Raw genomic sequence first — 20,137 nt, forward strand, 5'->3', positions numbered from 1 at the left:
AGGGACAATTCTTGGTACACTATATAAAGTCAATGTGTCGCTCACTCATAAGAGACAGCGAAATGTCCACTTTGTGACACACTCTGAAAAAGCTCAAACCTTGCTTACATTTCCACGCCCTATATTTGACTCTTGTGGGGGGGGGGGGGGGGAGAGGGCATATCCTATGTTGACACTTATGACAACTTCATACACTAGGGCCCTAGAAAATACGGCTCGCCATAACGGAATCCAGACATTAAACCGAAATTCAACAATATTCTAAAATGTATTGAACTAAGGAGGAAATCAATTAAATCCCTTCAACTTGTTAGAAAATGCATTCATTTGCCCAAGTGAATCATAAGACTTGAACAAAATGCATCAGCGATTCGTTTTTCCATGCAACTTTCAGGAACGGCACAGGACTGCCCAATTGCTGTGCGCATTCGTGCGGAGCGCGCGCATGTCTACACTTTGTGTAGCCGTTAGCGATGAGGCTAATGATAACCTTCTTGTGGTAGAGAAGGAAAGGCTTCCCCCAAAACCTTCTCAATTAAATGTAACTGCAAAGTAGCCTATGCCAGCCTGGCAGAATTATATCATGATTATTTGCATCAATCCAGTGGCCATTTGTTTTGCAAACTCCGCAATCACATGAGCGCTACAGCAACACCGCTTAACCAAACAAAGGTCTCTTTCTGGCGCACACTTGGGTTTAAAGGGTAACTACACCCCAAAATCGAAATGTCTTCCATTTTTCCCAGACCTCAAAAGTGGTCTCCTGATAGGCTTTAAACAATGTCGTGGACATAGAACATCCAAACTTGTTATATTTCTATTACAAAGGTGTACTTTTGAGGTTGAAAACCTGCAGAAACAGGGACAAACGGTCAACGGGGAAATGTAAACGGAGAAAAGGGGGACTTTGGGGGAATCAGGCAAAACATTGAAGGGATTTTACTGGGCCCTAATGGACTACACACATTGACAGTCTCCTAGACTAAAAAGAAATGCTGAATGTACTGCCTACATTTTGAGGGAAACGCACTGTCCAATATTTGATTTGATTTGATCAGGGCAGGGAAGCGCTAACAAACTGCATTTAGTCCAATAAAAAGACACAATATTATTAGGGCCATAAATAAAAGGCAGTTGCTCCATGCATGACACAAGAGAACCCTCTACTGGAGCAAAAAGCTTACAGCACCTGGTATTCCCAGGCGGTCTCCCATCCAAGTACTAACCAGGCCCGACCCTGCTTAGCTTCCGAGATCGGACGAGATCGGGCGTATTCAGGCTGGTATGGCCGTAAGCGAAGGGACAATTCTTGGTACACTATATAAAGTCAATGTGTCGCTCACTCATAAGAGACAGCGAAATGTCCACTTTGTGACACACTCTGAAAAAGCTCAAACCTTGCTTACATTTCCACGCCCTATATTTGACTCTTGTGGGATGGGGGGGGGGGGGGGAGAGGGCATATCCTATGTTGACACTTATGACAACTTCATACACTAGGGCCCTAGAAAATACGGCTCGCCCACACGGAATCACGGAATCCAGACATTAAACCGAAATTCAACAATATTCTAAAATGTATTGAACTAAGGAGGAAATCAATTAAATCCCTTCAACTTGTTAGAAAATGCATTCATTTGCCCAAGTGAATCATAAGACTTGAACAAAATGCATCAGCGATTCGTTTTTCCATGCAACTTTCACGAACGGCACAGGACTGCCCAATTGCTGTGCGCATTCGTGCGGAGCGCGCGCATGTCTACACTTTGTGTAGCCGTTAGCGATGAGGCTAATGATAACCTTCTTGTGGTAGAGAAGGAAAGGCTTCCCCCAAAACCTTCTCAATTAAATGTAAACTGCAAAGTAGCCTATGCCAGCCTGGCAGAATTATATCATGATTATTTGCATCAATCCAGTGGCCATTTGTTTTGCAAACTCCGCAATCACATGAGCGCTACAGCAACACCGCTTAACCAAACAAAGGTCTCTTTCTGGCGCACACTTGGGTTTAAAGGGTAACTACACCCCAAAATCGAAATGTCTTCCATTTTTCCCAGACCTCAAAAGTGGTCTCCTGATAGGCTTTAAACAATGTCGTGGACATAGAACATCCAAACGTGTTATATTTCTATTACAAAGGTGTACTTTTGAGGTTGAAAACCTGCAGAAACAGGGACAAACGGTCAACGGGGAAATGTAAACGGAGAAAAGGGGGACTTTGGGGGAATCAGGCAAAACATTGAAGGGATTTTACTGGGCCCTAATGGACTACACACATTGACAGTCTCCTAGACTAAAAAGAAATGCTGAATGTACTGCCTACATTTTGAGGGAAACGCACTGTCCAATATTTGATTTGATTTGATCAGGGCAGGGAAGCGCTAACAAACTGCATTTAGTCCAATAAAAAGACACAATATTATTAGGGCCATAAATAAAAGGCAGTTGCTCCATGCATGACACAAGAGAACCCTCTACTGGAGCAAAAAGCTTACAGCACCTGGTATTCCCAGGCGGTCTCCCATCCAAGTACTAACCAGGCCCGACCCTGCTTAGCTTCCGAGATCGGACGAGATCGGGCGTGTTTTTTATTTTTTTTTATTTTATTTTTTATATTTTATTATGAGAAACAGACAATTTTACATCGTTTCAATCATAATTAAAGGGTGAACAATTCACCCTTTACAAAATCAGAAAGAAAATACAATCAATTAACAATTAAATCCAATTAATAATTGAACACAAGTTTTCCATTTGATGAAAGTCGAATAAATGTACTCCCCCACACAAATTGTTTTTCAAAGTTGCATCCACCATATCTATGTATTATCTCTATATTTTTCTCCAACATACTCTTAAAAAGTACCTCCACACTCACACATTTTCCTTCATAATGACCCAAGTTCCTTCTTAATCTTACAGCATATCGAGCATGACTTAAAACATAATTAACCAAATTAAAGTTCAAAACTTTACTTTTCCCATTTATACCAAAAAGAAAAAATCTCCTCCATTCCACCTCATTAAAAATCTCCTCCCCCCAATGTTTTACTAAAAGCTCCTTTAAAAATTCATGAAACCCTCTTAATCTACTACATTCAATGAAAAAGTGCATAAAGTTTTCCACCCCTATATGACAAATGTCACATTCTCTCTTAATATTTCTGTTGATTTGATGTAGAACCACATTAGTAAAAATCCTATTATGTTTTATTTTAAAATCATTATCTTCACATTCTATGGAATTCCATTTTACATTAACATTCTTCCATATTGATTTCACATCCAAATCTACAAAAACCTCCGACCACACTTTCTCTGAAGCAGGAACTTTTATCTCTTTTAAAATACATTTACTATAGACTGTTTTAACTTTCAAGCCTGACAATTCATGTTTCACTCCATTATTTTCATAAAATATATCCGGTAAACCCCTGGCTCTCTTAACCACCTCTGTATTTATTAAAACCACCCACTCCTCCGGAATACACCCCAAAATTCTCTTATACATATTTTCTACTGTAGTTTTGCTTATTTCATCATCTACCTCAATAACATTGTCATAAATAGCGTGTACCGGTAGAAACCCCGGAATGACCTCATATAGAATATCACCAATCTGTCTCATCCCAGCTCTCATAAAATATTTACAATACAACATTGCATTATTATACTTGATCTTTGGATTCAAAAAGATTGGCTGGTTTAAAATATTTTCCAAAATGTTACATTCATAGGAAATGTGTGGTAAAAACTGTCCCCAAGCCTCAAAAACTTCCTTATAAAACAAAGGTATTTTTCCCAACATTTCTTGTTTTACACACATTAATAAACCATTATCCCCGATCCTCCCAACCTCCTGCAAATACTCTGTAAAAAACTTTTTCCACCCGTAATCTAATTCTCCATATAAATACTTCCGAACCATTTTCACTCTTATCGCTATTTTCCTCACCTTTAGATCCACTAACTTCAAACCCCCCTCCTCATAACCTGCAATCAATGTTTTAAAAGCGATTTTCACCCCCTTCCCATCCCATAAAAATTCTACTAAAATCTTATTCATTTCAGTTAAAACCCATTCTGGCACATCTAAGACATTCATGACGTGTACAAAAATTGACATCAGTAAAGAATTTATAACAATAACCTTCCCCTTTAATTTTAAAAACCTCCCCTTCCACATATTTACAACCTTCCTGACTTTATTTATCACCCCACTCCATGTCAAATCCCTAGCTTCCTTTCCTTTTAAGCCTATAAAAACTCCTAACACCTTAAAATAATCTTTGACCTCTTTAAAAGGAAAATTCCCTTCATTTACTTTCCCAATATACATTACAACAGACTTTTCCATATTAACTTTTGCTCCTGATGCTCTTCCATATACTTTAAAACCTTCTATTACCCTTTTTACACTATCCTCATCTCTAACTGTTATAGTTGTGTCATCTGCATATTGGTGAATCAAACTTGAACCCTTCTGTGGAGTCTGTACACAATTGATAAAATTATCCTTCTTAAGAAAAGCCGCTAAAGGTTCAGCTGATAAAACATAAAGTAAAGCAGATAAAGGACATCCCTGTCTCACAGATCTCTCCAGGGTAAAAGAATCAGTTAAAACCCCATTACATTTCACCCTACTTTTTGCATTTCTATATAATAATTTAATCCACCTTATTATTTTATTACCAAAACCAAATCTTTCCAAGGCCCTAAACATAAAATCATGTTCTACCCTATCAAAAGCCTTATTTAAATCTATGCTTAAAACAATACCCCCTATCTTATCCCCATTCATTTTGTGTATCACGTCTCTAATTGTATTAATTGTGTCAGCTATATCTCTCCCAGGAACACTATAATTCTGTGTTGGTGCAATAATATCATGTAAAACTCTCTTCATCCTATTCGCTAAGATTTTGGCTAAAATCTTGTAATCCACATTTAATAAACTAATAGGCCTATAATTCTCCAATTTCACCTTACTCCCTTTGTTTTTATATAAAATAGTTATCATTCCTGTCACCATTGATTCTGATACACAATCCTTCTCCTCCATATAGTGATAAACCTCCAATAAAATAGGTGCTAAAAGACTTTCATAAATTTTATAAAACTCTGCAATGATACCATCTACTCCAGGGCTCTTATTCACCTGTAAACCCTTTATCGCATCCGTAACTTCATTTACTGTAATCTTCCCATCACACATCAACTTATCCTCTATATTAATTTTCACCTCTACACTACCTAAAATCTCCTGTACACACCCCTCATCCACCTCCCCTTTCTTAAATAAGTCCTTATAAAAATTCTGCACTGTCTCTAAAATCTCTACATAATCATCTACTACTTCACCCTTTACATTTTCAATCTGTCTAAGATATGTTCTTCTTTGAAAACTCTTCTCTAATCCAAGAAAAAAAGAAGTGCATTTCTCCCCCTCCAGAAAATACTTTGCTCTGCTTCTTATAATAGCCCCCTTACACTTATCCATGTCATATTTACTCAATTTTGCTTTCAACTCTAAAAACTTTTCTATATTATAATTAGGTTCACTGTCACACTTGCCCATTTCTTCATCCAATTTAGCTCTCAACTCATTTTCTTTTCTTTTCATCCTGCCTCTCTTTTTCCTTGCATATCTTATACTAAACACTTTTATTTTTTCCTTAACCTTGTCCCACCATAAACACTTATCCTTTCCTTTTTGCTTATCCTCCATTTCACATGTTATTAACGATTTAAGTTGTTTACAATAATCCTCATCCCCCAAATAACTCGCATTCATACACCACGTACCACCTCCTATTCTTTCCTTGTCTAAACCCACCGAGAAACTTAAACATGCATGGTCACTAAAAGTTGTAAAAACATACTTAACATCTTTCATAAAATCCCTACAACTTTCTTTAACTAAAATCAAATCTATTCTAGTTTGTTTTAATTCCCCTAATACCACCTGCCTTCTCGAAAATTCTCGTTTATCGGGATTGTCATCTCTCCATATGTCAATAAGTTTTTTCTCAAACATCATCTTCTTTAAAACACCCCTTGATACATCATTTCTAAAAGCTGCTCCCCTTGTCATATCCAATCTGTCCAATTTCACATTAAAATCCCCCACCACAATACAATTTCCCACACTCCATCGTCCCACTTCAATAAATAAAACCTTGCGCTCTATTTCGTTATTTGGCGCATAAACATTTATAATTCTAAACTTCATATCCATATACTCAAAATCTAAAACTAAAATCCTCCCATTATTATCATCATGTACATGTACCACTTTGTCCACCACATCCTTTCTCACTAAAATAGCAACCCCACTAGAATTCCCTCTACCATTATTAACAAAAATAAAATCCCTCCATATTTGTTTTACTTTCAATACACAATCATTGTCCCAATGCGTCTCTTGTAGACATAAGATATCCACATTTTCCATTTGCACTATATTTTGAAATTTATCCATTGTCCTTAACCCATTTACATTCAAGGACACAAAATTTACCATTTCAAAAAATAATAAAATGAAAAAGTATACCTTCATTGTCCTCTACCTTTTGTCCTGTTTCTTTCCTCCTCCATCCTTCTTCTCTCCCCCCGTCGCTTTCCTCTTCCTGTATATTTCCCTTAGTCTTTCTACCTTTTCCCCATCGTCCGTATCAGATATCTCCTCCAAGTCCATATCGTCCAACCAACTCAACTTATTTCCTCCCACATCCGTTGTGCTCCCCGTATCTCTCTCCGTCTCTGGTACTGTCGTCAAAATCAAACTTCCCTCCATATCTTCACCCCCCGAGGTACTCGCAAGGGCTGAGCTTTCCCCCAAAATCTGTGCGTCCCCAGTGCCTCCACCCAGCTCGATCTCTCCCTCCTCCTGGAAACTCCCTCTTCTCATCTCTGAACCCATGCTGCTCCCTGTTTCGTCCGTCTTCTGCTCCATCTTCTCCATCTCTCCACCTTCCTCCACATTCTCTTTCCCATCCTCTTCTTCTCCTCGCGGTGCTTCATCAGCTTCCATAAAGAGGTCCTGGCTCTCCTCCTCATTTGCAACCTCTCCACAGTTGCACTCGTCAGTTCTCTTCCGACATCCTGCGCAAACTGCCCTATCTCTCGCTCCAGCACATTCCCTCGCATAGTGTCCCTGGTTTCCGCACTTAAAACATCTAAAGTCAGGGCAGTCCTTTAAAATATGTCCAGGTTGAATACACAAGCGGCACACCCTAACCTGCTTGTCATGTATCACCCTGAAATATTCACCACCCTCCAGTGTCTCAAACTTAGTGGAATACGGCAAAGACTGCACGGTGTCGGTGAACTTTACCTTACAGTATCTCGTCCCATCTACGATTTCCGTCCCCGGCCAAACTCTCCTTCTGATTTCAGACACGGCCGCTACACCCCAGCTCCGCAATTTGTCTAGTATAGCGCCGTCCTCGATATAGACTGGCAAATTCATGAACGAGACTATGAGTTCGTTTGCCATCACGTCTCTTGCCATTACCTTCGTATTCTTGATCTTGAACCCATCCATTAAACGCTCTTTTCCTTTTGCATCCCGCATCGTGACTTCATATTTCCTTTCTCCTTTAATTCTGCACCCCACCAACTCTCCGCACACATCTTTAATTGATCTTAGTAATTCCATCGTCGTTATCTTGTCTTCTCCCATCAATTCCACCGCCACCGTTCGTTCCTTGCCGTATTTTAAGCCACCTTCAGCTCCAAATTTTGTACTTTGCGCATTGCCTTTGTCTTTATCCGTTCCATTATTCGTTGCCATGTTGTCCGTCATTAAGAAATCAGAAAAGTCTCAAAAACTCACCCCCAAGCAGCAGAACTGCAAGGGGGGGAAAAAACTCACTAAACTTAAACTTATTTGAATTCAAAATCAGATATTGTCCGTCAATAAACTAATAATATCAAACAAATATCTCTCGAGCAAACACTCACTTACAGCGTAATTACCTGCACCTGTTTTACTCACCGGAAGGGCGTATTCAGGCTGGTATGGCCGTAAGCGAAGGGACAATTCTTGGTACACTATATAAAGTCAATGTGTCGCTCACTCATAAGAGACAGCGAAATGTCCACTTTGTGACACACTCTGAAAAAGCTCAAACCTTGCTTACATTTCCACGCCCTATATTTGACTCTTGTGGGGGGGGGGGGGGGGGGGAGAGGGCATATCCTATGTTGACACTTATGACAACTTCATACACTAGGGCCCTAGAAAATACGGCTCGCCATAACGGAATCCAGACATTAAACCGAAATTCAACAATATTCCAAAATGTATTGAACTAAGGAGGAAATCAATTAAATCCCTTCAATTTGTTAGAAAATGCATTCATTTGCCCAAGTGAATCATAAGACTTGAACAAAATGCATCAGCGATTCGTTTTTCCATGCAACTTTCAGGAACGGCACAGGACTGCCCAATTGCTGTGCGCATTCGTGCGGAGCGCGCGCATGTCTACACTTTGTGTAGCCGTTAGCGATGAGGCTAATGATAACCTTCTTGTGGTAGAGAAGGAAAGGCTTCCCCCAAAACCTTCTCAATTAAATGTAAACTGCAAAGTAGCCTATGCCAGCCTGGCAGAATTATATCATGATTATTTGCATCAATCCAGTGGCCATTTGTTTTGCAAACTCCACAATCACATGAGCGCTACAGCAACACCGCTTAACCAAACAAAGGTCTCTTTCTGGCGCACACTTGGGTTTAAAGGGTAACTACACCCCAAAATCGAAATGTCTTCCATTTTTCCCAGACCTCAAAAGTGGTCTCCTGATAGGCTTTAAACAATGTCGTGGACATAGAACATCCAAACGTGTTATATTTCTATTACAAAGGTGTACTTTTGAGGTTGAAAACCTGCAGAAACAGGGACAAACGGTCAACGGGGAAATGTAAACGGAGAAAAGGGGGACTTTGGGGGAATCAGGCAAAACATTGAAGGGATTTTACTGGGCCCTAATGGACTACACACATTGACAGTCTCCTAGACTAAAAAGAAATGCTGAATGTACTGCCTACATTTTGAGGGAAACGCACTGTCCAATATTTGATTTGATTTGATCAGGGCAGGGAAGCGCTAACAAACTGCATTTAGTCCAATAAAAAGACACAATATTATTAGGGCCATAAATAAAAGGCAGTTGCTCCATGCATGACACAAGAGAACCCTCTACTGGAGCAAAAAGCTTACAGCACCTGGTATTCCCAGGCGGTCTCCCATCCAAGTACTAACCAGGCCCGACCCTGCTTAGCTTCCGAGATCGGACGAGATCGGGCGTATTCAGGCTGGTATGGCCGTAAGCGAAGGGACAATTCTTGGTACACTATATAAAGTCAATGTGTCGCTCACTCATAAGAGACAGCGAAATGTCCACTTTGTGACACACTCTGAAAAAGCTCAAACCTTGCTTACATTTCCACGCCCTATATTTGACTCTTGTGGGATGGGGGGGGGGGGGGGGGAGAGGGCATATCCTATGTTGACACTTATGACAACTTCATACACTAGGGCCCTAGAAAATACGGCTCGCCCACACGGAATCACGGAATCCAGACATTAAACCGAAATTCAACAATATTCTAAAATGTATTGAACTAAGGAGGAAATCAATTAAATCCCTTCAACTTGTTAGAAAATGCATTCATTTGCCCAAGTGAATCATAAGACTTGAACAAAATGCATCAGCGATTCGTTTTTCCATGCAACTTTCACGAACGGCACAGGACTGCCCAATTGCTGTGCGCATTCGTGCGGAGCGCGCGCATGTCTACACTTTGTGTAGCCGTTAGCGATGAGGCTAATGATAACCTTCTTGTGGTAGAGAAGGAAAGGCTTCCCCCAAAACCTTCTCAATTAAATGTAAACTGCAAAGTAGCCTATGCCAGCCTGGCAGAATTATATCATGATTATTTGCATCAATCCAGTGGCCATTTGTTTTGCAAACTCCGCAATCACATGAGCGCTACAGCAACACCGCTTAACCAAACAAAGGTCTCTTTCTGGCGCACACTTGGGTTTAAAGGGTAACTACACCCCAAAATCGAAATGTCTTCCATTTTTCCCAGACCTCAAAAGTGGTCTCCTGATAGGCTTTAAACAATGTCGTGGACATAGAACATCCAAACGTGTTATATTTCTATTACAAAGGTGTACTTTTGAGGTTGAAAACCTGCAGAAACAGGGACAAACGGTCAACGGGGAAATGTAAACGGAGAAAAGGGGGACTTTGGGGGAATCAGGCAAAACATTGAAGGGATTTTACTGGGCCCTAATGGACTACACACATTGACAGTCTCCTAGACTAAAAAGAAATGCTGAATGTACTGCCTACATTTTGAGGGAAACGCACTGTCCAATATTTGATTTGATTTGATCAGGGCAGGGAAGCGCTAACAAACTGCATTTAGTCCAATAAAAAGACACAATATTATTAGGGCCATAAATAAAAGGCAGTTGCTCCATGCATGACACAAGAGAACCCTCTACTGGAGCAAAAAGCTTACAGCACCTGGTATTCCCAGGCGGTCTCCCATCCAAGTACTAACCAGGCCCGACCCTGCTTAGCTTCCGAGATCGGACGAGATCGGGCGTATTCAGGCTGGTATGGCCGTAAGCGAAGGGACAATTCTTGGTACACTATATAAAGTCAATGTGTCGCTCACTCATAAGAGACAGCGAAATGTCCACTTTGTGACACACTCTGAAAAAGCTCAAACCTTGCTTACATTTCCACGCCCTATATTTGACTCTTGTGGGATGGGGGGGGGGGGGGGGAGAGGGCATATCCTATGTTGACACTTATGACAACTTCATACACTAGGGCCCTAGAAAATACGGCTCGCCCACACGGAATCACGGAATCCAGACATTAAACCGAAATTCAACAATATTCTAAAATGTATTGAACTAAGGAGGAAATCAATTAAATCCCTTCAACTTGTTAGAAAATGCATTCATTTGCCCAAGTGAATCATAAGACTTGAACAAAATGCATCAGCGATTCGTTTTTCCATGCAACTTTCACGAACGGCACAGGACTGCCCAATTGCTGTGCGCATTCGTGCGGAGCGCGCGCATGTCTACACTTTGTGTAGCCGTTAGCGATGAGGCTAATGATAACCTTCTTGTGGTAGAGAAGGAAAGGCTTCCCCCAAAACCTTCTCAATTAAATGTAAACTGCAAAGTAGCCTATGCCAGCCTGGCAGAATTATATCATGATTATTTGCATCAATCCAGTGGCCATTTGTTTTGCAAACTCCGCAATCACATGAGCGCTACAGCAACACCGCTTAACCAAACAAAGGTCTCTTTCTGGCGCACACTTGGGTTTAAAGGGTAACTACACCCCAAAATCGAAATGTCTTCCATTTTTCCCAGACCTCAAAAGTGGTCTCCTGATAGGCTTTAAACAATGTCGTGGACATAGAACATCCAAACGTGTTATATTTCTATTACAAAGGTGTACTTTTGAGGTTGAAAACCTGCAGAAACAGGGACAAACGGTCAACGGGGAAATGTAAACGGAGAAAAGGGGGACTTTGGGGGAATCAGGCAAAACATTGAAGGGATTTTACTGGGCCCTAATGGACTACACACATTGACAGTCTCCTAGACTAAAAAGAAATGCTGAATGTACTGCCTAAATTTTGAGGGAAATGCACTGTCCAATATTTGATTTGATTTGATCAGGGCAGGGAAGCGCTAACAAACTGCATTTAGTCCAATAAAAAGACACAATATTATTAGGGCCATAAATAAAAGGCAGTTGCTCCATGCATGACACAAGAGAACCCTCTACTGGAGCAAAAAGCTTACAGCACCTGGTATTCCCAGGCGGTCTCCCATCCAAGTACTAACCAGGCCCGACCCTGCTTAGCTTCCGAGATCGGACGAGATCGGGCGTATTCAGGCTGGTATGGCCGTAAGCGAAGGGACAATTCTTGGTACACTATATAAAGTCAATGTGTCGCTCACTCATAAGAGACAGCGAAATGTCCACTTTGTGACACACTCTGAAAAAGCTCAAACCTTGCTTACATTTCCACGCCCTATATTTGACTCTTGTGGGATGGGGGGGGGGGGGGGAGAGGGCATATCCTATGTTGACACTTATGACAACTTCATACACTAGGGCCCTAGAAAATACGGCTCGCCCACACGGAATCACGGAATCCAGACATTAAACCGAAATTCAACAATATTCTAAAATGTATTGAACTAAGGAGGAAATCAATTAAATCCCTTCAACTTGTTAGAAAATGCATTCATTTGCCCAAGTGAATCATAAGACTTGAACAAAATGCATCAGCGATTCGTTTTTCCATGCAACTTTCACGAACGGCACAGGACTGCCCAATTGCTGTGCGCATTCGTGCGGAGCGCGCGCATGTCTACACTTTGTGTAGCCGTTAGCGATGAGGCTAATGATAACCTTCTTGTGGTAGAGAAGGAAAGGCTTCCCCCAAAACCTTCTCAATTAAATGTAAACTGCAAAGTAGCCTATGCCAGCCTGGCAGAATTATATCATGATTATTTGCATCAATCCAGTGGCCATTTGTTTTGCAAACTCCGCAATCACATGAGCGCTACAGCAACACCGCTTAACCAAACAAAGGTCTCTTTCTGGCGCACACTTGGGTTTAAAGGGTAACTACACCCCAAAATCGAAATGTCTTCCATTTTTCCCAGACCTCAAAAGTGGTCTCCTGATAGGCTTTAAACAATGTCGTGGACATAGAACATCCAAACGTGTTATATTTCTATTACAAAGGTGTACTTTTGAGGTTGAAAACCTGCAGAAACAGGGACAAACGGTCAACGGGGAAATGTAAACGGAGAAAAGGGGGACTTTGGGGGAATCAGGCAAAACATTGAAGGGATTTTACTGGGCCCTAATGGACTACACACATTGACAGTCTCCTAGACTAAAAAGAAATGCTGAATGTACTGCCTACATTTTGAGGGAAACGCACTGTCCAATATTTGATTTGATTTGATCAGGGCAGGGAAGCGCTAACAAACTGCATTTAGTCCAATAAAAAGACACAATATTATTAGGGCCATAAATAAAAGGCAGTTGCTCCATGCATGACACAAGAGAACCCTCTACTGGAGCAAAAAGCTTACAGCACCTGGTATTCCCAGGCGGTCTCCCATCCAAGTACTAACCAGGCCCGACCCTGCTTAGCTTCCGAGATCGGACGAGATCGGGCGTATTCAGGCTGGTATGGCCGTAAGCGAAGGGACAATTCTTGGTACACTATATAAAGTCAATGTGTCGCTCACTCATAAGAGACAGCGAAATGTCCACTTTGTGACACACTCTGAAAAAGCTCAAACCTTGCTTACATTTCCACGCCCTATATTTGACTCTTGTGGGGGGGGGGGGGGGGGGAGAGGGCATATCCTATGTTGACACTTATGACAACTTCATACACTAGGGCCCTAGAAAATACGGCTCGCCATAACGGAATCCAGACATTAAACCGAAATTCAACAATATTCTAAAATGTATTGAACTAAGGAGGAAATCAATTAAATCCCTTCAACTTGTTAGAAAATGCATTCATTTGCCCAAGTGAATCATAAGACTTGAACAAAATGCATCAGCGATTCGTTTTTCCATGCAACTTTCAGGAACGGCACAGGACTGCCCAATTGCTGTGCGCATTCGTGCGGAGCGCGCGCATGTCTACACTTTGTGTAGCCGTTAGCGATGAGGCTAATGATAACCTTCTTGTGGTAGAGAAGGAAAGGCTTCCCCCAAAACCTTCTCAATTAAATGTTAACTGCAAAGTAGCCTATGCCAGCCTGGCAGAATTATATCATGATTATTTGCATCAATCCAGTGGCCATTTGTTTTGCAAACTCCGCAATCACATGAGCGCTACAGCAACACCGCTTAACCAAACAAAGGTCTCTTTCTGGCGCACACTTGGGTTTAAAGGGTAACTACACCCCAAAATCGAAATGTCTTCCATTTTTCCCAGACCTCAAAAGTGGTCTCCTGATAGGCTTTAAACAATGTCGTGGACATAGAACATCCAAACTTGTTATATTTCTATTACAAAGGTGTACTTTTGAGGTTGAAAACCTGCAGAAACAGGGACAAACGGTCAACGGGGAAATGTAAACGGAGAAAAGGGGGACTTTGGGGGAATCAGGCAAAACATTGAAGGGATTTTACTGGGCCCTAATGGACTACACACATTGACAGTCTCCTAGACTAAAAAGAAATGCTGAATGTACTGCCTACATTTTGAGGGAAACGCACTGTCCAATATTTGATTTGATTTGATCAGGGCAGGGAAGCGCTAACAAACTGCATTTAGTCCAATAAAAAGACACAATATTATTAGGGCCATAAATAAAAGGCAGTTGCTCCATGCATGACACAAGAGAACCCTCTACTGGAGCAAAAAGCTTACAGCACCTGGTATTCCCAGGCGGTCTCCCATCCAAGTACTAACCAGGCCCGACCCTGCTTAGCTTCCGAGATCGGACGAGATCGGGCGTATTCAGGCTGGTATGGCCGTAAGCGAAGGGACAATTCTTGGTACACTATATAAAGTCAATGTGTCGCTCACTCATAAGAGACAGCGAAATGTCCACTTTGTGACACACTCTGAAAAAGCTCAAACCTTGCTTACATTTCCACGCCCTATATTTGACTCTTGTGGGATGGGGGGGGGGGGGGGGGGAGAGGGCATATCCTATGTTGACACTTATGACAACTTCATACACTAGGGCCCTAGAAAATACGGCTCGCCCACACGGAATCACGGAATCCAGACATTAAACCGAAATTCAACAATATTCTAAAATGTATTGAACTAAGGAGGAAATCAATTAAATCCCTTCAACTTGTTAGAAAATGCATTCATTTGCCCAAGTGAATCATAAGACTTGAACAAAATGCATCAGCGATTCGTTTTTCCATGCAACTTTCACGAACGGCACAGGACTGCCCAATTGCTGTGCGCATTCGTGCGGAGCGCGCGCATGTCTACACTTTGTGTAGCCGTTAGCGATGAGGCTAATGATAACCTTCTTGTGGTAGAGAAGGAAAGGCTTCCCCCAAAACCTTCTCAATTAAATGTAAACTGCAAAGTAGCCTATGCCAGCCTGGCAGAATTATATCATGATTATTTGCATCAATCCAGTGGCCATTTGTTTTGCAAACTCCGCAATCACATGAGCGCTACAGCAACACCGCTTAACCAAACAAAGGTCTCTTTCTGGCGCACACTTGGGTTTAAAGGGTAACTACACCCCAAAATCGAAATGTCTTCCATTTTTCCCAGACCTCAAAAGTGGTCTCCTGATAGGCTTTAAACAATGTCGTGGACATAGAACATCCAAACGTGTTATATTTCTATTACAAAGGTGTACTTTTGAGGTTGAAAACCTGCAGAAACAGGGACAAACGGTCAACGGGGAAATGTAAACGGAGAAAAGGGGGACTTTGGGGGAATCAGGCAAAACATTGAAGGGATTTTACTGGGCCCTAATGGACTACACACATTGACAGTCTCCTAGACTAAAAAGAAATGCTGAATGTACTGCCTACATTTTGAGGGAAACGCACTGTCCAATATTTGATTTGATTTGATCAGGGCAGGGAAGCGCTAACAAACTGCATTTAGTCCAATAAAAAGACACAATATTATTAGGGCCATAAATAAAAGGCAGTTGCTCCATGCATGACACAAGAGAACCCTCTACTGGAGCAAAAAGCTTACAGCACCTGGTATTCCCAGGCGGTCTCCCATCCAAGTACTAACCAGGCCCGACCCTGCTTAGCTTCCGAGATCGGACGAGATCGGGCGTATTCAGGCTGGTATGGCCGTAAGCGAAGGGACAATTCTTGGTACACTATATAAAGTCAATGTGTCGCTCACTCATAAGAGACAGCGAAATGTCCACTTTGTGACACACTCTGAAAAAGCTCAAACCTTGCTTACATTTCCACGCCCTATATTTGACTCTTGTGGGATGGGGGGGGGGGGGGGAGAGGGCATATCCTATGTTGACACTTATGACAACTTCATACACTAGGGCCCTAGAAAATACGGCTCGCCCACACGGAATCACGGAATCCAGACATTAAACCGAAATTCAACAATATTCTAAAATGTATTGAACTAAGGAGGAAATCAATTAAATCCCTTCAACTTGTTAGAAAATGCATTCATTTGCCCAAGTGAATCATAAGACTTGAACAAAATGCATCAGCGATTCGTTTTTCCATGCAACTTTCACGAACGGCACAGGACTGCCCAATTGCTGTGCGCATTCGTGCGGAGCGCGCGCATGTCTACACTTTGTGTAGCCGTTAGCGATGAGGCTAATGATAACCTTCTTGTGGTAGAGAAGGAAAGGCTTCCCCCAAAACCTTCTCAATTAAATGTAAACTGCAAAGTAGCCTATGCCAGCCTGGCAGAATTATATCATGATTATTTGCATCAATCCAGTGGCCATTTGTTTTGCAAACTCCGCAATCACATGAGCGCTACAGCAACACCGCTTAACCAAACAAAGGTCTCTTTCTGGCGCACACTTGGGTTTAAAGGGTAACTACACCCCAAAATCGAAATGTCTTCCATTTTTCCCAGACCTCAAAAGTGGTCTCCTGATAGGCTTTAAACAATGTCGTGGACATAGAACATCCAAACGTGTTATATTTCTATTACAAAGGTGTACTTTTGAGGTTGAAAACCTGCAGAAACAGGGACAAACGGTCAACGGGGAAATGTAAACGGAGAAAAGGGGGACTTTGGGGGAATCAGGCAAAACATTGAAGGGATTTTACTGGGCCCTAATGGACTACACACATTGACAGTCTCCTAGACTAAAAAGAAATGCTGAATGTACTGCCTACATTTTGAGGGAAACGCACTGTCCAATATTTGATTTGATTGATCAGGGCAGGGAAGCGCTAACAAACTGCATTTAGTCCAATAAAAAGACACAATATTATTAGGGCCATAAATAAAAGGCAGTTGCTCCATGCATGACACAAGAGAACCCTCTACTGGAGCAAAAAGCTTACAGCACCTGGTATTCCCAGGCGGTCTCCCATCCAAGTACTAACCAGGCCCGACCCTGCTTAGCTTCCGAGATCGGACGAGATCGGGCGTATTCAGGCTGGTATGGCCGTAAGCGAAGGGACAATTCTTGGTACACTATATAAAGTCAATGTGTCGCTCACTCATAAGAGACAGCGAAATGTCCACTTTGTGACACACTCTGAAAAAGCTCAAACCTTGCTTACATTTCCACGCCCTATATTTGACTCTTGTGGGATGGGGGGGGGGGGGGGGGAGGGCATATCCTATGTTGACACTTATGACAACTTCATACACTAGGGCCCTAGAAAATACGGCTCGCCCACACGGAATCACGGAATCCAGACATTAAACCGAAATTCAACAATATTCTAAAATGTATTGAACTAAGGAGGAAATCAATTAAATCCCTTCAACTTGTTAGAAAATGCATTCATTTGCCCAAGTGAATCATAAGACTTGAACAAAATGCATCAGCGATTCGTTTTTCCATGCAACTTTCACGAACGGCACAGGACTGCCCAATTGCTGTGCGCATTCGTGCGGAGCGCGCGCATGTCTACACTTTGTGTAGCCGTTAGCGATGAGGCTAATGATAACCTTCTTGTGGTAGAGAAGGAAAGGCTTCCCCCAAAACCTTCTCAATTAAATGTAAACTGCAAAGTAGCCTATGCCAGCCTGGCAGAATTATATCATGATTATTTGCATCAATCCAGTGGCCATTTGTTTTGCAAACTCCGCAATCACATGAGCGCTACAGCAACACCGCTTAACCAAACAAAGGTCTCTTTCTGGCGCACACTTGGGTTTAAAGGGTAACTACACCCCAAAATCGAAATGTCTTCCATTTTTCCCAGACCTCAAAAGTGGTCTCCTGATAGGCTTTAAACAATGTCGTGGACATAGAACATCCAAACGTGTTATATTTCTATTACAAAGGTGTACTTTTGAGGTTGAAAACCTGCAGAAACAGGGACAAACGGTCAACGGGGAAATGTAAACGGAGAAAAGGGGGACTTTGGGGGAATCAGGCAAAACATTGAAGGGATTTTACTGGGCCCTAATGGACTACACACATTGACAGTCTCCTAGACTAAAAAGAAATGCTGAATGTACTGCCTACATTTTGAGGGAAACGCACTGTCCAATATTTGATTTGATTTGATCAGGGCAGGGAAGCGCTAACAAACTGCATTTAGTCCAATAAAAAGACACAATATTATTAGGGCCATAAATAAAAGGCAGTTGCTCCATGCATGACACAAGAGAACCCTCTACTGGAGCAAAAAGCTTACAGCACCTGGTATTCCCAGGCGGTCTCCCATCCAAGTACTAACCAGGCCCGACCCTGCTTAGCTTCCGAGATCGGACGAGATCGGGCGTATTCAGGCTGGTATGGCCGTAAGCGAAGGGACAATTCTTGGTACACTATATAAAGTCAATGTGTCGCTCACTCATAAGAGACAGCGAAATGTCCACTTTGTGACACACTCTGAAAAAGCTCAAACCTTGCTTACATTTCCACGCCCTATATTTGACTCTTGTGGGATGGGGGGGGGGGGGGGGAGAGGGCATATCCTATGTTGACACTTATGACAACTTCATACACTAGGGCCCTAGAAAATACGGCTCGCCCACACGGAATCACGGAATCCAGACATTAAACCGAAATTCAACAATATTCTAAAATGTATTGAACTAAGGAGGAAATCAATTAAATCCCTTCAACTTGTTAGAAAATGCATTCATTTGCCCAAGTGAATCATAAGACTTGAACAAAATGCATCAGCGATTCGTTTTTCCATGCAACTTTCACGAACGGCACAGGACTGCCCAATTGCTGTGCGCATTCGTGCGGAGCGCGCGCATGTCTACACTTTGTGTAGCCGTTAGCGATGAGGCTAATGATAACCTTCTTGTGGTAGAGAAGGAAAGGCTTCCCCCAAAACCTTCTCAATTAAATGTAAACTGCAAAGTAGCCTATGCCAGCCTGGCAGAATTATATCATGATTATTTGCATCAATCCAGTGGCCATTTGTTTTGCAAACTCCGCAATCACATGAGCGCTACAGCAACACCGCTTAACCAAACAAAGGTCTCTTTCTGGCGCACACTTGGGTTTAAAGGGTAACTACACCCCAAAATCGAAATGTCTTCCATTTTTCCCAGACCTCAAAAGTGGTCTCCTGATAGGCTTTAAACAATGTCGTGGACATAGAACATCCAAACGTGTTATATTTCTATTACAAAGGTGTACTTTTGAGGTTGAAAACCTGCAGAAACAGGGACAAACGGTCAACGGGGAAATGTAAACGGAGAAAAGGGGGACTTTGGGGGAATCAGGCAAAACATTGAAGGGATTTTACTGGGCCCTAATGGACTACACACATTGACAGTCTCCTAGACTAAAAAGAAATGCTGAATGTACTGCCTACATTTTGAGGGAAACGCACTGTCCAATATTTGATTTGATTTGATCAGGGCAGGGAAGCACTAACAAACTGCATTTAGTCCAATAAAAAGACACAATATTATTAGGGCCATAAATAAAAGGCAGTTGCTCCATGCATGACACAAGAGAACCCTCTACTGGAGCAAAAAGCTTACAGCACCTGGTATTCCCAGGCGGTCTCCCATCCAAGTACTAACCAGGCCCGACCCTGCTTAGCTTCCGAGATCGGACGAGATCGGGCGTATTCAGGCTGGTATGGCCGTAAGCGAAGGGACAATTCTTGGTACACTATATAAAGTCAATGTGTCGCTCACTCATAAGAGACAGCGAAATGTCCACTTTGTGACACACTCTGAAAAAGCTCAAACCTTGCTTACATTTCCACGCCCTATATTTGACTCTTGTGGGATGGGGGGGGGGGGGGGGAGAGGGCATATCCTATGTTGACACTTATGACAACTTCATACACTAGGGCCCTAGAAAATACGGCTCGCCCACACGGAATCACGGAATCCAGACATTAAACCGAAATTCAACAATATTCTAAAATGTATTGAACTAAGGAGGAAATCAATTAAATCCCT

General features: G+C 42.1%; 10 non-coding genes across 10 annotated transcripts; all 10 read right to left on the minus strand.

The window, feature by feature from the left end:
• Positions 1-1,177: 1,177 nt before the first annotated feature.
• On the minus strand, positions 1,178-1,296 carry LOC115187199 (5S ribosomal RNA). The gene has a single exon (XR_003875942.1). It is a non-coding gene; the product is annotated as a 5S ribosomal RNA (ribosomal RNA).
• A 7,921-nt stretch (positions 1,297-9,217) lies between these two features.
• On the minus strand, positions 9,218-9,336 carry LOC115187200 (5S ribosomal RNA). The gene has a single exon (XR_003875943.1). It is a non-coding gene; the product is annotated as a 5S ribosomal RNA (ribosomal RNA).
• Positions 9,337-10,530: 1,194 nt separating this feature from the next.
• Positions 10,531-10,649, minus strand: LOC115187201 (5S ribosomal RNA). The gene has a single exon (XR_003875944.1). It is a non-coding gene; the product is annotated as a 5S ribosomal RNA (ribosomal RNA).
• Positions 10,650-11,842: 1,193 nt separating this feature from the next.
• LOC115187202 (5S ribosomal RNA) lies at positions 11,843-11,961 on the minus strand. Its single transcript, XR_003875945.1, has one exon. It is a non-coding gene; the product is annotated as a 5S ribosomal RNA (ribosomal RNA).
• A 1,192-nt stretch (positions 11,962-13,153) lies between these two features.
• Positions 13,154-13,272, minus strand: LOC115187203 (5S ribosomal RNA). The gene has a single exon (XR_003875946.1). It is a non-coding gene; the product is annotated as a 5S ribosomal RNA (ribosomal RNA).
• Positions 13,273-14,454: 1,182 nt separating this feature from the next.
• Positions 14,455-14,573, minus strand: LOC115187204 (5S ribosomal RNA). Its single transcript, XR_003875947.1, has one exon. It is a non-coding gene; the product is annotated as a 5S ribosomal RNA (ribosomal RNA).
• A 1,195-nt stretch (positions 14,574-15,768) lies between these two features.
• On the minus strand, positions 15,769-15,887 carry LOC115187206 (5S ribosomal RNA). Its single transcript, XR_003875949.1, has one exon. It is a non-coding gene; the product is annotated as a 5S ribosomal RNA (ribosomal RNA).
• A 1,191-nt stretch (positions 15,888-17,078) lies between these two features.
• LOC115187207 (5S ribosomal RNA) lies at positions 17,079-17,197 on the minus strand. Its single transcript, XR_003875950.1, has one exon. It is a non-coding gene; the product is annotated as a 5S ribosomal RNA (ribosomal RNA).
• Positions 17,198-18,389: 1,192 nt separating this feature from the next.
• Positions 18,390-18,508, minus strand: LOC115187208 (5S ribosomal RNA). The gene has a single exon (XR_003875951.1). It is a non-coding gene; the product is annotated as a 5S ribosomal RNA (ribosomal RNA).
• A 1,193-nt stretch (positions 18,509-19,701) lies between these two features.
• On the minus strand, positions 19,702-19,820 carry LOC115187209 (5S ribosomal RNA). Its single transcript, XR_003875952.1, has one exon. It is a non-coding gene; the product is annotated as a 5S ribosomal RNA (ribosomal RNA).
• Between the last annotated feature and the right edge of the window lie 317 nt (positions 19,821-20,137).

Source organism: Salmo trutta, unplaced genomic scaffold, assembly GCF_901001165.1.
Source record: "Salmo trutta unplaced genomic scaffold, fSalTru1.1, whole genome shotgun sequence".
Classification (NCBI taxonomy): Eukaryota; Metazoa; Chordata; class Actinopteri; order Salmoniformes; family Salmonidae; genus Salmo; species Salmo trutta.